This window comes from Piliocolobus tephrosceles, chromosome 6 (genome assembly GCF_002776525.5).
Source record: "Piliocolobus tephrosceles isolate RC106 chromosome 6, ASM277652v3, whole genome shotgun sequence".
In the NCBI taxonomy this organism is placed as follows: domain Eukaryota; kingdom Metazoa; phylum Chordata; class Mammalia; order Primates; family Cercopithecidae; genus Piliocolobus; species Piliocolobus tephrosceles.
In genome coordinates, this window is record NC_045439.1 from 162,542,004 (window position 1) to 162,556,795 (window position 14,792).

General features: G+C 44.7%; 1 protein-coding gene and 1 pseudogene across 2 annotated transcripts in view; one reads left to right on the forward strand and one right to left on the reverse strand.

Annotated features, from left to right (window-relative positions):
* Nucleotides 1-14,792, reverse strand: part of OCA2 (OCA2 melanosomal transmembrane protein) — a 342,859-nt gene that overhangs the window by 133,994 nt on the left and 194,073 nt on the right. The window lies entirely within an intron of this gene.
* On the forward strand, nucleotides 4,751-5,619 carry LOC111525124 (annotated as a pseudogene).

Sequence of the window (14,792 nt, forward strand, 5' to 3'; positions counted from 1 at the left end):
AAGCAGCCTTCATAAAAATGTCTCAACAATCAGCTACAACTTCTCTTGGAACAAGTGAAAAATGAGAAACTATGGGAAGAAACAAAAGATACACAAAAAAGAACCAAATGGAAATGACAGATCTAAAATATACAACAACAGAATTTGTTAAAGCCTCTTGATATGCACTCAATAGTAGAGATAATAAAGAAAAGAATCAGTGAATTTGAGGGTAAATCAATAGAAGTCACCCAATCTAAACAGCAGAGAGAAAACATATTTTGTAAAAGGACGGGGTAGAATGGAGGCTCAGGGAACTGTAGGACTATTTTAAAAATCTAATATTCATGTCACTGGAGTACTAGAAGGAGAAAAGAATTAGAATGAGGTTGCAAAAGTACTTTAAGGAATAAAGGCTGAAATTTTCCCAATTTGGCAAAAGACACAAACCTACAGATTCAAGAAGATGAACAAGCCTCAGGAACAGGATAACAGGATGAACCCAAAGAAATCCATATCAAAACAAATCATCAACTTTCAAAAACTACAGACAAAAAAACACACACACACACATTAAAAGCAGCCAGAAAGTACTATGCATTACCTACAGGGAAACACAAATTCAAATGGCAGCAAATTTCTTCTCTGATACCAAGAGAGATGGAAGGAAATGGTACAACATTTTTCAAGTATTGAAGAAAAGCACTGTCAACCATACATTCTATATCCAGTGAAACTATCCCTGAGGAATAAAGAGGAAATAAATACACTCTCAGATAAAGAAAAAGTAAAAGACTTTTTTTTTTTACCAGCAGACCTACCCTTAAAGGTTGGCTAAAAGAAGGTATTCAAACATAAAGAAAATTATAAAAAACAAAACAGGCTAGGGCAGTGGCTCACGACTGTAATCCCAGCATTTTGGGAGGCCAAGGCAGGCGGATCATGAGGTCAAGAGATCGAGACTATCCTGGCCAACATGGTGAAACCCCGTCTCTACTAAAAATAGAAAAATTGGCTGGGTATGGTGGCATGCACCTGTAGTCCCAGCTACTTGGGAGGCTGAGGCAGGAGAATCACTTGAACCTGGGAGGCGGAGGTTGCAGTGAGCCAAGATTGCGCCACTGCACTCCAGCCTGGAGATGGAGTGAGACTCCATCTCAAAAAAAAGAAAAAGAAAAAGAAAAAAGAAAGACAAATTTTGGAGCATCAGGAAGCAAAAGGAACAGAAAAAGCAGAAATGTGTACACACAACAGATTATTCCTTTCCCCATGAGTTTTATAGATCAATTTGATGATTTAAACAAAAATTATGTTGCCATCTAATACTCAAGAAAAGATCAAGAAATCTTAATGGAAGTGATATTTTCACACTTCATTCAAAGTGGTAATTCTAATAAGTCATGTATGTATACTGTAGTCCTCTGAGAAACCACTCCAAAGCTACACAAAGAGAAACACTAAAAAATACTATAAAAGAATCAAAATATAATGTAAAAAATGTTCAAGTAACACACAGAAAGTCAAGACAAAAGAAACATAGTTATGTACTGGAAACAGGAAACAAACGGAAAATAAATCAGTAACCCTTCAGTGTCCATGGGGAATGGGTTCCGGGCCCTCTGTGGCTGCCAACCTCCATAGATGTTCAGGTCTGTTATTTAAAGGGGCATAGTATTTGCATATAACCTAAGCACATTCTTCTGCGCACTTTAAATCATCTCTAGATTACTTATAGTACCTAACACAATGCCTATGCATCTCATCACTTCCATGGACTCAACATAATAGTGCACAGAAAACTCAAGTTTGACTTTTTGGAACTTTGTGGGATTTTTTTTGATCTGTAGTTGGTTGAACCCATGGATGCAAAATCTATAGATATGAAAGACCAACTGTAATTGAAATGGCATAATTAAGCAATAACATATCAATAATTACCTTAAATGCACGTTTTCTAAACATATCAATCAAAATACAGAGACTGGCAGAAAGGATTGAAAGAATAACCCAGCTATATGCTGGAAAAGATATGTTACACACACAAAAAAAAATTTAAGCAAGAGTGACTATATTAATATCAGCTAAGTAGACTTCAAAGTAAATTACTAGAGGGAAAGAAAATTATTAAATAATGATAAATAGGTCAATCCACCAGGAAGATACAACAATTCTAAATATGTATGCACCAAACAACAGAGCAGTAAAATACATGAAGCAAAAAACTGCTAGAGCTGAAAGAAAAAACAAATTCATGTTTATAATTGGGAACATAAATAACTCACCCCCAGAAACTAATAGAAATGCTACACAGAAAATAATTGAAAATATGGAAGAACTAAACAACGCTGAACCAAAGGGATTTAATTCACATATAAAACACTTCACCCCAAAACAGGAGAATACAGTTTTTTTCAAGTTCCCATGAAAGATTTACCAAGATATATCACATTCTGGGTCATAAAACAAAATTCCACAAATGTAAAAAAACAAACTTATACAGAGTATGTTCTTCAACTATAACAGAATAAAGTTAGAAACAAAAAGACAATAGAAAAATCTTCAAATGCATGGAAATTAACCAACATACTTCTAAATAGTCTATGGGTCAATGAAGAGGTCTCAAAGTAAATTCTAAAATATATAGAACTGAATTTTAATGAAAATGCAACACATAAAAATATACAGGGTGCAACTGAAATACAACTGCAATAAAACTTTATAACACTAAATGTTAACACTGGAAAAGAAAAGAAATCTCAAATCAATAATCTAAGTTCCTACCTCAAAAACACTACCCAAAAAAGAGTAAAATGCCCCAAAAGAAAGCTCAAGGAAAGAAACAATAAAGATCATAGAAGAAATCTAGAGAGTTAATATAGGACAATACCAATGAAAATCAAAGGAGAAAAGGCTGTTTCTTGGGTAAAATCAGTAAAATGGACAAACTTCTAAAAAGACTGACCAAAAATAAAAGGAGAGAGACACAAATCACCAATATCAGGAATGAAATAGGAAATTTTGCTACATATATTTCAGACATTAAAATGATAATCAAGGAATATTATCATCCACTTTACACTCACAAATTTGGCAACTAAAAAGAAACCAATTCCTCAAAAAACACAAAGTAGGAAAACATAGATAAAATCCATAATCTGAATAGCCCTTTAGCCATGAAAGAAGTTGAATTATTAATTTGAAAGTTTCCTTTTAAAAAAAGATTCCAGACTCCTGGTTTCACTAGAAAATTCCACTGGGCCTTTGTCTCCCACTCCCGCCAGAGCTTGGGATTCATCTCCACTGTTCCACGTCCACCGTCTCGGGAGCCCCCGAGACGTCGTCACAGCCTCTGTTGCCCTGTGATCTGCAGGTCCTGGGAGACGCACAGCTAAGACGCCAGGACATCCTGCAGCTGGGAAATGAAACTGTTTACATTCAGAAATGTGGCCATAGAATTCTCTCTGGAGGAGTGGAAATACTGGAACCCTGCTTAGCAGGATTTGTATAAAGATGTGGTTTAAAAGAAGGACAGAAACCTGATCTCTGGGTCTTGCTGTCTCTAAAGCTAAACCTGGTGACCTTTTTGAAGGAAAGAGCAGAGCCCTGGAATGCAGCGTGAGGAGACAGCAGCCATACAGCCAGGTGTATTGTGTGCATCTGCTAAGCACCTTAGTGATTTGACTCTCCTGCCTCAGCCTAGTCCACCGATGAGACTGTGACGTATCGTTTGACTCTGCACCTTGAAAACGTGACTCTCTTTTCCAGGCTGGGTGCTGCCCACAGGTGCCAGTGTGATACATGACTGGGTCTCACCCAAATGATGTGTGATTGTGGCATATGCCTCTGTCCGGAGCCTGAGTGACCTGACTTTTCTGCCTGGCCCCAGCCAAAACGTCATGTGACGCTTCCTCAGCCTGCCCCTACCACAAAAGGATTGTGATGCCTCACTGCACTCAGCACCTAGATGACGTAACGCTCACCTTTTGCCTGGACCTTGCATCTTTAAGGTTGGATTGTGACATACACTTTAGCCCAGCTCCGTTGTGATGATGACACTCATACCATAAACCAGCCAATAAGAGAGATGCTGGCACTTGTAGCTAGACTGGAGAAAGGAAGACATTCCTGGGTCTTCTGTAGGTGACGTAACTTTCCTTGCTGGGTTCTGCCTATGGGAAGCATTAGGACCTATCTGTGTGTCCATCGCCCAGCTGCTGTGACTCTCCTTTTTTGACTGAAACCTGCCACAAAGGGTGACTGTGATACACCACTGGACCCAGAACCCAGTCTCTGGTGTGTCTTTATTAGCAGTGTGAGAACAGACTAATACAGGAAATGGGTAGCAGCAGAGCGGGGCATTGCTGAAAAGATAGCCGAAAATGTGGAAGCGACTTTGGAACCCGGTAACAGGCAGACGTTGGAACAGTTTGGAGGGCTCAGAATACAGAATAACGTGGGGAAGTGTGGGACTTCCTAGAGACTTGTTGAATGGCTTTGACCAAAATGCTGATAGCGATATGGACAATAAAGTCCAGGCTGAGGTGGTCGCAGATGGACATGAGGAACTTGCTGGGAACTGGAGCAAAGGTAACTCTTCTTATGTTTTAGCAAAGAGACTGATGGCATTTTGCCCCTTCCCTAGAGATCTGTGGAACTTTGAACTTCAGAGAGATGACTTAGGGTATCTGGAGGAAGAAATTTCTAAGCAGGGCAGCTCTCTGTTGATCCATGGATGGGGGTCTCTGTTCCACAGGATGGGGTTTGTAAAGTTGTTAAGCATAAAGCCTACTTTAAGACAGATCGAGTGAAATTTAGAAGACGACAAGAGGGTAAAACTGAGTATTATGCTTGGAAATGCTTGGTGATACAGGATAAAAATAAACACAACACACCCAAACGCAGGATGACAGTTCGTGTAACACACAGAGATATTACTTGTCAGGTTGCTTATGCCCATACAGAAGGGGATATGACAGTATGCACAGCATATGCGTGGGAACTACGAAAACACGGTTTGAAGGTTGGCCTGACCAATTATGCTGCCGTGTATGGCACTGGCCTGCTGCTGGTCTGCAGGCTTCTCAATGGGTTTGGCATGGAAGAGATCTATGAAGGCCAAGTAGAGGTGACCGGCGATGAATACAATGCGGAAAGCATTGCTGGTTAGCCAAGTGTCTTTACCTGCTATTTGGATGTGGGCCTTGCCAGGACTACCAGTGGCCATAAAGTTTTTGGTGCCCTGAAGAGAGCTGTAGATAGCGGCTTGTCCATCCGTCACAGTACCAAACGATTCCCGGTTATGGTTCTGAAAGCAAGGAATTGAGTGTAGAAGTACACCGGAAGCACATCATGGCCAGAATGTTGCAGATTACATGTGCTGCTTCATGGAGGAAGATGAGGATGCTTACAAGAAACAGTTCTTTCAATACAGGAAGGACAGTAACTACAGACATGATGGAGAAGATGCATAAGAAAGCTCATGTTGCTGTAAGAGAGAATCCCATCTAGGAGAGGAAGCCCCAGAAAAAAGTTAAGAGGAAGCAGAACTGTCCCAAAATGTCCCTTGCTCAAAAGAAAGATTGAGTAGCCCAAAAGAACACAAGTTTCCTCAGAGCTCAGAAGTTGGTTTCTGAGAGCTAAACCAAACAATTTTCCATGAGGATTTTTCAGATGAATACAATACACTGTTGACAGCAAAAAACAAAAACAAAAAACAAAAAAACTGAAATTTATAAGTAGCAAAGCATTCAAGAGGTGACTTGGGTTCTGTTAAAGGTATTCAGTTTTAAAAAGAAAACAGAGCATAAAAGTTTAGAAAATTTGCAGCCTGACAATGCAATAGAATAGAAAATCTCATTTTTTGAGGAGAAATTTAAGCCAGCTGCAGAAATTTGCATAAGCAATGAGGAGCCGAATGTTAATTCCCAAGACAATGGGGAAAATGTCTCCAGGGCATGTCAGAGATCTTCTTGGCAGCAGGTCCCATCACAGGCCCTGAGGCCTAAAAGAAAAATATAGTTCCTGGGTGGGGCCCAGCGCCTCCCTGCTCTGTGCAGCCTAGGGACTTGGTGCCCTGCATTCCAGCCACTCCAGTCATGACTAAAAGGAGCCAAGGTAAAGCTTGGTCTGTTGCTTCAGAGGGAGGAAGCCCCAAGCCTTGGCAGCTTCCACGTGCTGTTGAGCCTGCAGGTGCACGGAAGTCAAGAACTGAGGTTTGGAACCCTCCACCTAGATTTCAGAGAATGCATGGGGAACACCTGGATGTCCAGGAGGTGTTTACTGCAGGGGCAGGGCCCTGATGAAGAGCCTCTGCTAGGGCAATGCAGCAGAAAAATGTGGGGTCAGAACCCCTACACAGAGGAGTCCCTACTGGGGAATCGCCTAGTGGAGCTGTGAGAAGCTCCCAGACCCCAGAATGGTGGATCCACTGATAGCTTGCATTGTGCACCTGAAAAGCCGCAGACACTCAACACTCAACCAGCCCATGAAGGCAGCAGGGAGGGAGGCTGTACCCTGCAGAGCCACAGGGACGGAGCTGCCCAAGACCATGGGAACCCACTTCTTGCATCAGCATGACCCAGATGTGGGACATGGTGTCAAAGGAGGTCATTTTGGAGCTTTAAGATTTGACTGCCCTGCTGGATTTTGGACTTGCATGGGGCCTGTAGCCCCTTCGTTTTGGCCAACTTCTCCCATTTGGAACAGCTGTATTTACCCAATGCTTGTACCCCCATTATATCTAGGAAGTAACTAACTTGCTTTTGATTTTACAGGCTCATAGGCGGAAGGGACTTGCCTTGTCTCAGATGAGACATTGGACTGTGTACTTTTGAGTTACTGCTGAAATGAGTTAAGACTTTGGGGGACTGTGGGGAAGGCATGATTGGTTTTGCAATGTACAGACATTAGATGTGGGAGGGGCCAAGGGTGAAATGATATGGTTTGGCTGTGTCCCCACCCAAATCTCATCTTGAATTGTAACTCCCACAATTCCCACAAGTCATGGGAGGAACATGGTGGGAGGTGATTAAATTATGGGGATGGGACTTTCCTGCACTGTTCTCGTTATAGTGAATGAAGTTCAGAATATCTGATGGTTGTAAAAACAGGAGTTTTCCTGCACAAGCTCTCTTTGCCTGCCGCTATCCATGTAAAATGTGACTTGCTTCTCCTCGTCTTTTGCCATGATTGTGAGGCCTCCCCAGACACATGGAACTGTAAGTCCATTAAATCTCTTTTTCTTCCCTGTCTCAGGTATGTCTTTATCAGCAGCGTTGAGAACAGACTAATAAAGCCAGCAACTGAATAAAAGGTTGAATTATGGATCATATGGTAGGTAAAATAAATAAATGTGTGCAAAAAATACTTGGGCTTTATTTGGGCCACATTCTTTAAATTGTTGTGACTTCCAATGTTTTCACCTGAAGGGATATTTATGAACAGAAGGGTTGTTATTATTATTTGTATTTTTTTACCTTGCTAAAAAATACATATTCATCTCTTAATAAAATTATCCCAGCAAACCTTAAACAACAACAAAAATTCTCCTGAACATGTAAAGAACTAGCATCAATTCTATATAATCTTTTCCAGAAAATAAAACAGGAAGGAACACTTTCCAACTCATTTTATGAAGCCAAAATCAGATAAAGCTAGCACAAAGAAAACTACAGATCAATGTATCTCATGAACTTAGACACAAAAATCCCCAATAAAATGTTAGCAAACTGAATCCATGAATATGTGAAAATAATCATATACCATGACCAAGGGGGACTGATTTCCGGTGTGCACAGTTGGCTCAATATTTGAAAATTAATCAGTGTAATCTACCATATCAAAAGGCTAAAGAAGAAAAATCATATTATTTTCTTCTGAAGTCTCCAGAAGTAACACAGCCCCTCTAATAGATTGAGTTTAGATTTCTGACCTCCACAACTGTAAGAAAATAAAGTTGGGTTAAGCCACTCAATTCCGGTTAATTTATGCAGCAATAGGAGATGAACACACACGATAATAGGGACTTGCTGAAGTGATTAAGCTGAGGAAATTATCCTAACCAATATCGGTGGGCGCAATCCAATCACAAGGGCTCTTGTGATTATGTTAGAAATTTATGATTAGGTTAGAAATCTTATGATTAGGTTAGACATGTTAGAACCATTTTACAAATAAGGATTTCCCTTTCTTTCCTGTAAAGTTTCATCCAGCCCCATCATTCACTGACGTACAGAATTCCTTTTCCAATCCTGGGTTTCTCACTCAGTTCCTTTGACGAGGAGCTTATTCTACAGCGAAGGCAGTGCATCACGCCAGAATCACTGGTGGCACCATGTGCTCCATTACCCAGAGGCAGCTGACTTGACAGAACAGTGGCCTGCTAAAGCTTCAGAGGTTCGATTTACTGCAATCCCAAAGTCTGCAACGTTGGCGTGCCACCCTACGGCAGGCAGTATGTGCTGAAACAAATTACCAGTGAATGTCACTATCTCCGTCACAGACCACTGGGAAGCACGGGTGTGGGAAACAAAGGAGAGAGATAGGAGCGCTCCCTCCCTTATTACTACACTCAGTGACCCACTTCAGGAATTTTTGACCCCGTCTTAATAATCTTGAGTTCAGTGGATTTGTAGGTCCTAATATCCAAGGAAACATAACTGGTACCATTACCTTTATTACCTGAGGCAGGACAGGCAGTCAAGGCAGCGACCATGTTCTCAGGATGAAGCAACCATGGTGACCATGCAGTCAACACAATAAGCCTCAGCATTGGCATTGTAATTGAGCTATTGAAGCAAAGCTATCTCCAGTAGAGACTTTGCCCTCTAGAGAGCATATGCACTTTGACCTTACCCGTCCTCATTAGAACAGCAAAAAACATACCCCTGGGTGGAGATTTAAGATGCTAATGAGATGTACGATATACGAACAAGCATGTACAGCTACTGCGCATGTGCATCCAGAGGACCACCCAGAACATTCTTACCAGCAACACCTCTCCCACCTCCTTATAAATAATCAGGTAAGACTCCCACAGTGGGAGCCTCCCTAGCGCCAGTCTTTGCTGTCTCATCCTTACGAGCAGCCCATCCTGAATTTCTCTCTGTCAGGGTGTCCTGTCTATTCTGCACCTAACTTTCAAAGTATTCTTTTTCTTTTGCAATACTCCATGCTGCACTTCTTTTGCTATGTGTCTCTTGTTTAAATTCTCTTAAACCAAGAAGACAAGAACCAAGGCATCACATCAGGTGTCAGCATTTCATTGGAAGCTGAGAGTCCTCCCTGGCCATGTGGAGCTCCACATGCCTTGTGACCATCAAGTGGACAAGGAGAGTCCCTCTACTGTCCAAGATGACTGATCTCAATTCTCAGAGGGAGCTGGGTTGCTGCTTCCTCACGCTGGTAAGAACTGTCCGGGAGCGGGGCATTCACAGGCATGCCTCCTTGCATTCCAGTTGCATTCCAGTAGTCCCAGTTCATTACACCTTGGCACTCCAGTACAGACACAACACCAAGGTCTCGGGTCCTGTGAGAATGAGGATGTGGGTCACCCCAACAGTAGATAAAAACCACATATCTGAAGTTGTGGCAGAGGTCAGGGGAACGTGGCATTAGAGAAGTGAGCTAACTAACAATTCAGACTTCAGAACCAGCTCTGGAAGCTGCGGCTACAGCAGGTCTGTTTTACGGGATTTTGTTGCTTCTCTTCCCCCACTTATTGTCCATTGTCATATATGAAGAGCATTGGGATAGCTAACATTTTAAGTTTCAGGTGTTACTGAACCAACATCACCCCATATCACACAGTAGCTGATGGGATATTGTGCAGCTCTTGTCTTGGGAACAAGTGATTTTTCTCTTGGACTGGACAAAAGATATTTTTAAAATCCTAACAGGCACAAGTGGAGGATTGTCTGGGGCTATCCCTCATGGCCCTTTAGTCCTGCCCCGGCCTTCTCCCCAGCCTTCTCCTCAGCCCTGCTGCTGGCTGCAATCCCGTCTTCAGAAATCCAGGTAAGTCTGGCCAATGGGAGACATTGGCAGGACTTGATGGGTGGGAGGAATAAGGTCACTGAATCTCCTGGCTCTTCTGGCCAGGCCAGAGGTGATGAGGGCAGCCCCTCCAATCTACAATCCACGGCTGGACAGCCCTTGCTGGAGCTGCAGCTCCCGTCTCCCCTTCACCCCTTAGGCCCACGAGGTCACCTCCTATCTTCTTCAGAGTTCAGCACACCCATTCTTTCCCCAAACCTGACCTTTGAGCACATAATCTCTTTCTTTCCTGAGAAAGACCCTACCTAGCAAGAAGGGTGAAAAATAGTCATCACCCAATGCTCAAAGATGTTCTTTACATGGCTGTTTCAGGAGGAAAAACATAGACAGTAGCCTAAATGTCAACAAAAGGGGAAAAGCTGATGATAGCCTATTCATATACAATGTAACATTGCACAGGTTTTTTAATGATGATATGGAAATCCATGCACATATAAGTCCCCAGACGTAAGCCCTTGAGGGGTAGCAGGTCACAGTTGTTCAACCCAATAGGGCCCTGCTCGCCTGAGTATCCAGGGCAGCCGTGTGAGGCTGGGGACACAAGGCTTCAGTGGGTTGTGCCCAAGGAGCCAGGGGTTTCTGAGGACTGGGGTTGCCCACCCAGAGCCACTGTGACCAGAGGGGTCCTGGGGGCAGCGGGGCACCACTCAACTCATCTGACCTCTGAAATGTACTCATAAAATGAAAGGATTTGATTAAATAACCTCCAGTGTTCCCTCTGATGGCAATTCCATGATCACGCAGTTTCCAGGCTGCAGTCCTGAACTACCGTGTGCAAAGCAGGAGAAACCCCACTGATTCCTTCCAGGCACAGAATATCCGCAAATTTTGAAGTCATGAAAAAAAATGTTTTGTTTTGTTTTGTTTTTCTATTTTTAACAAAGAGGGACTTCTGGGGAAATTTTAAATACATAAAATGCTTTCTTTTTATGAAGCTTAGATGATTTCCTAACTTTAGGAACATTAAGATGTATCAATGATTTGATTTACTCAACAAATTATCACGCTTGGAACATTACATGTAAGTGGAACTTATTTATACCATAATTATAGATTGACTAAATTTATTTGTCAGTGCTTTTCCTTCTTCTAAATTAAAGTATAAATTCGTAGATTTAAAGAAATCCAGTTCTTGGGTTGTCTCAGTTAATTTAAAAAGAAAGAAAAGACATCGTCAAACCTATGGTAAATCTTGCACTCCTACACGTTTCCGAGCACGCACTGAGTCCCAGGTTCCCAGGGCACGCAGGGGCCTCTCCTGGCGGTGACTGTCCATCTCTGGCGAGTCCCACCTCACGCAAACAGCTAGTGTGAAGTGCCACCAGGGAAACAGAGGGACTCTGGAGATTTAGGAAAGGCTTTGGGGACTCTTCCTCTGCAGGGTGGGGGCGGGGAGGCCACAGGGAGATGCACCATAGGCTGAAACACTCCGTGCAGTGGACCTGGCCTTTGGGGAGGCGGACAGGCGCAGAGGGACAGAGTCAGAGTGTTCTAGACACAGTGCATTCCTCCAAGTCACGCTGACACACACACGCGTCCCTCGCTGGCACCTGAGCACGTGGGTGCTGGCTGGGAGGCCTGCAGAGCTCACATCCTCCACCCCGACCTCTATCCCCTCGGGAGCACCCACAGGGCACCCCGGTCAGGGAGGCCACAAGGGGCGGTCACCCCGCAAGGAAGGAGCCCAAGAGGAAGGAGAGGAGCCCTCTGCGCCCCTGAGAGAAGCCCTGAGAGCTGCGGGGTCCCAGCGCTCTTGTGCCCCCTCTCCCCTGGGCTGCTGTGAACCTGGAGACTCCACCTTTGTGTCGCCAGCGCCGTGAACCTTCAAAGCAGGCTTTCGCGTAATTCCCAACCGTCTGTCCTCACCCCGTTTCTCAAACAGCTGTTACACTATGCTCTGAAACCCCAAGCCCGCCACCACGGTGCCTCCGGGGCCCACAGCTGCCCTCCTCTCCTGGCACTGCCAGCCACCCCTCCTGCTCCAGGACGCCTGTGCAGGGGGCCCCGGCTCGGAAGGTGTGGCTTGGGAGATGGAAGTGAAGACTGAAGCAACTTCCAACTCCCACCCACTCCCTAGGAGGCACTTTCTCTTTGTTTTGTTTTGTTTTTTTGCTTTTTCGAGTCGGAGTCTTGCTCTCTTGCCCCGGAGGCACTTTCTATTACTGAGAAGAGAACACCGGAAAGTCCCGGGCTTCCCGCAGGAGCTTGGAACTCCCCTCGTCCCCTGCTTCCCACCCTGCATCCCCCAGGAGCAGGTCCCTGCGGCCTAGCGGGAGTGGAGAGCGAGGCTTAGGTCCTTAGTGATGGCTCCAAGGCCTGGGAACCCCAGGTCCTGGCTTGTAAACTCTGGACAAACTGCACTCGCATTACCCTGGCTCACTCTCTTGTGCTCAGGAATTAATTTTTAATATCTGCATAGCATTTCTTACCTGTAAGAATGTGTCTTCTTGTTCGAAAAGAATTTTTACATGAATATTTCATGTGATAGTATTGTATAGTATTGTAAGTCACTTTTCTTTTTTTTTCTCATTAGAATAACCTGTAGCACAGAAACTCTTCCATATGTAAGAAATTGTTCTTAGCTTTTAATGAGGGGATTTTAAAAAATAATGCAGTGTGCTGGTTATTTGTCAAGAAAACATTACGCTTAACGTGATGTCTGCAGATAAGTTTAAACTCTCTCCTTTCCCTTTATTCTGCTTCCCTGTGAATCCAAGTCACAGCTCCCGTTCTCATTTCCTTTCGCCTCCGAACCTTTGTGGAGGCACAATACCGCTGGAGCAGCAACAAGGGATGCCAGCGCACAGAGCGCTGTTCAGCTCCCTCACCCGCTCCAAAATCCACCCGACCCAGCCCCCAGACAACCAGCACAGGGCCCACTGCTGCAGATTCAGGTGGATCCGGGAGAAGGGAGCAGTGCTGTTGGCTGGGAGCGCTGGGGGACAGAGAACCCCCACCATGCTGGGGCCTAAGGGAACCAGAAGAGATGCTCAGATGAGTTTCGGAGGATGGAGGAACTGCACACCACAGTGTGGGGTGTATCCTCGGCCCAGAAACAGGGCAATTTCAGGGAACTCTACTAGGGAGGTGTTGGGGTGGCTGAGAATGGCAGCCCCAGAGAAGAAGGTGGAGCTCAGTCCTACCTGGGCCAGTGCCGTGGGTGGGCTGGAGACACCGGCTGACACATGGAGCAGCCGCTCAGCCCTCACGGATCATCAGGCTTGGGTAACTGTACAAAGTTCCTTCTGCTGCCAGCAGCCTGTCCTCCCCAACTCCTGGGATACTCCAGCACTAACTGGGAAACACCAAGTCACAAAGGAACAAGGACAAGGCTAAGAACCCTCGGCAACAACTCCTCATGTTCGCAGCACCCTCCCTCCTGGAGCCTGCCTGGGTAGGACTCCGAAATTTCCATGAACCAGGCCCCTGGCCACCACAGCACAGTTTGTTAACATACAGTGGTTCCGTTTTAGAAACTGGCAACACGGGGCTGGGCACGGTGGCTCATGCCTGTAATCCCAGCTCTTTGGGAGGCCAAGGTGGGCGGATCACCTGAGGTCAGGAGTTCAAGACCAGACTGGCCAACATGGCAAAACCCCGTCTCTACTAAAAATACAAAAATTAGCTGGACGTGGAGGTGGGTGCCTGTAATCCCAACTACTCAGGAGGCTAAGGCAGGAGAATTGCTTGAACCCGGAAGGCAGAGGTTGCAGGGAACCGAGATCACGTAACTGCACTCCATCCTGGGCAACAGAATGAGACTCAGTCTCAAAAAAAAAAAAAAAAAAAAAATTATATATATATATATATAGCCAGGCATGGTGGTGTATGCCTGTAATCCCAGCTGCTTGAAAGGCTGAGGCACGGGACTCGACTGAACCCTGAGAGGCAGAGGTTGCAATGACACAAGATTGCACCAATGCACTCCAGCCTAGATGATAGCAAGACTCCATCTCAAAAAAAAAAATTAAAAATTGTCAACATGGATCCTGAGTACAATGGCAGTGGTATAACTGCTTCTATCCCAAAATTTCCTCCCAAAAGACAGAAAAAAACAAGAAAGGAAAGTCAAATCTACACAAAGCCATGCCTGCCACATAATGTGAAGGTAAAGAACCCCAAAAGTGTAAAATATCTGAACTGAAAAGCAAAAATACCACCAAACCCCCAGCCTGCTCTCTCTCTCACTGCTGTCCCAGCCACCAAGCTTTCCAGCCAATGGACAGGAAGCCCGAAGGGAAGACGGAGGGGTGCTGAGGTGATCAGGAGGTCCACCAGAAGGGGCCGGGGGAACTGGGCCAGGGAGGTGCTGTGAGAAGCAGCAGCACCGAGAGGGCCCACCTGGGGGCACGCAGCCTTGGGGAGGAAAGAGCCAAGAGGAAGGGAAAGCTCCTTTGGGCAACCCAATGGTCAGGTGGAAAAGCAAAGTAGGTAAAAGCGGGGTTCTGCAAGGCAGGATCGGAGGACTGTGCTCTGCCCACAGAAGAGCACCGGGAATCCTACGAAACACAAGCAAGCCCAATGGCATTAAATGAACAAGAGAAAAATGAAGTCACACCTACAGAGCCAGTGCAAACGCTATCAGGAGCAGAGATGTCACACGTATCAGCCAAGGAAAATCTCCTCTGAAAATCACCGTGAAGCATGTAAAAGAAAACCACAAGCCCACGCTTCAAAATGAATTCGCCACGCTCAAGCCTCAAGGAAGCATTAAAAATACAAACCCACCTTAAATCAGAGATTTGAAAACAGAAAACAGA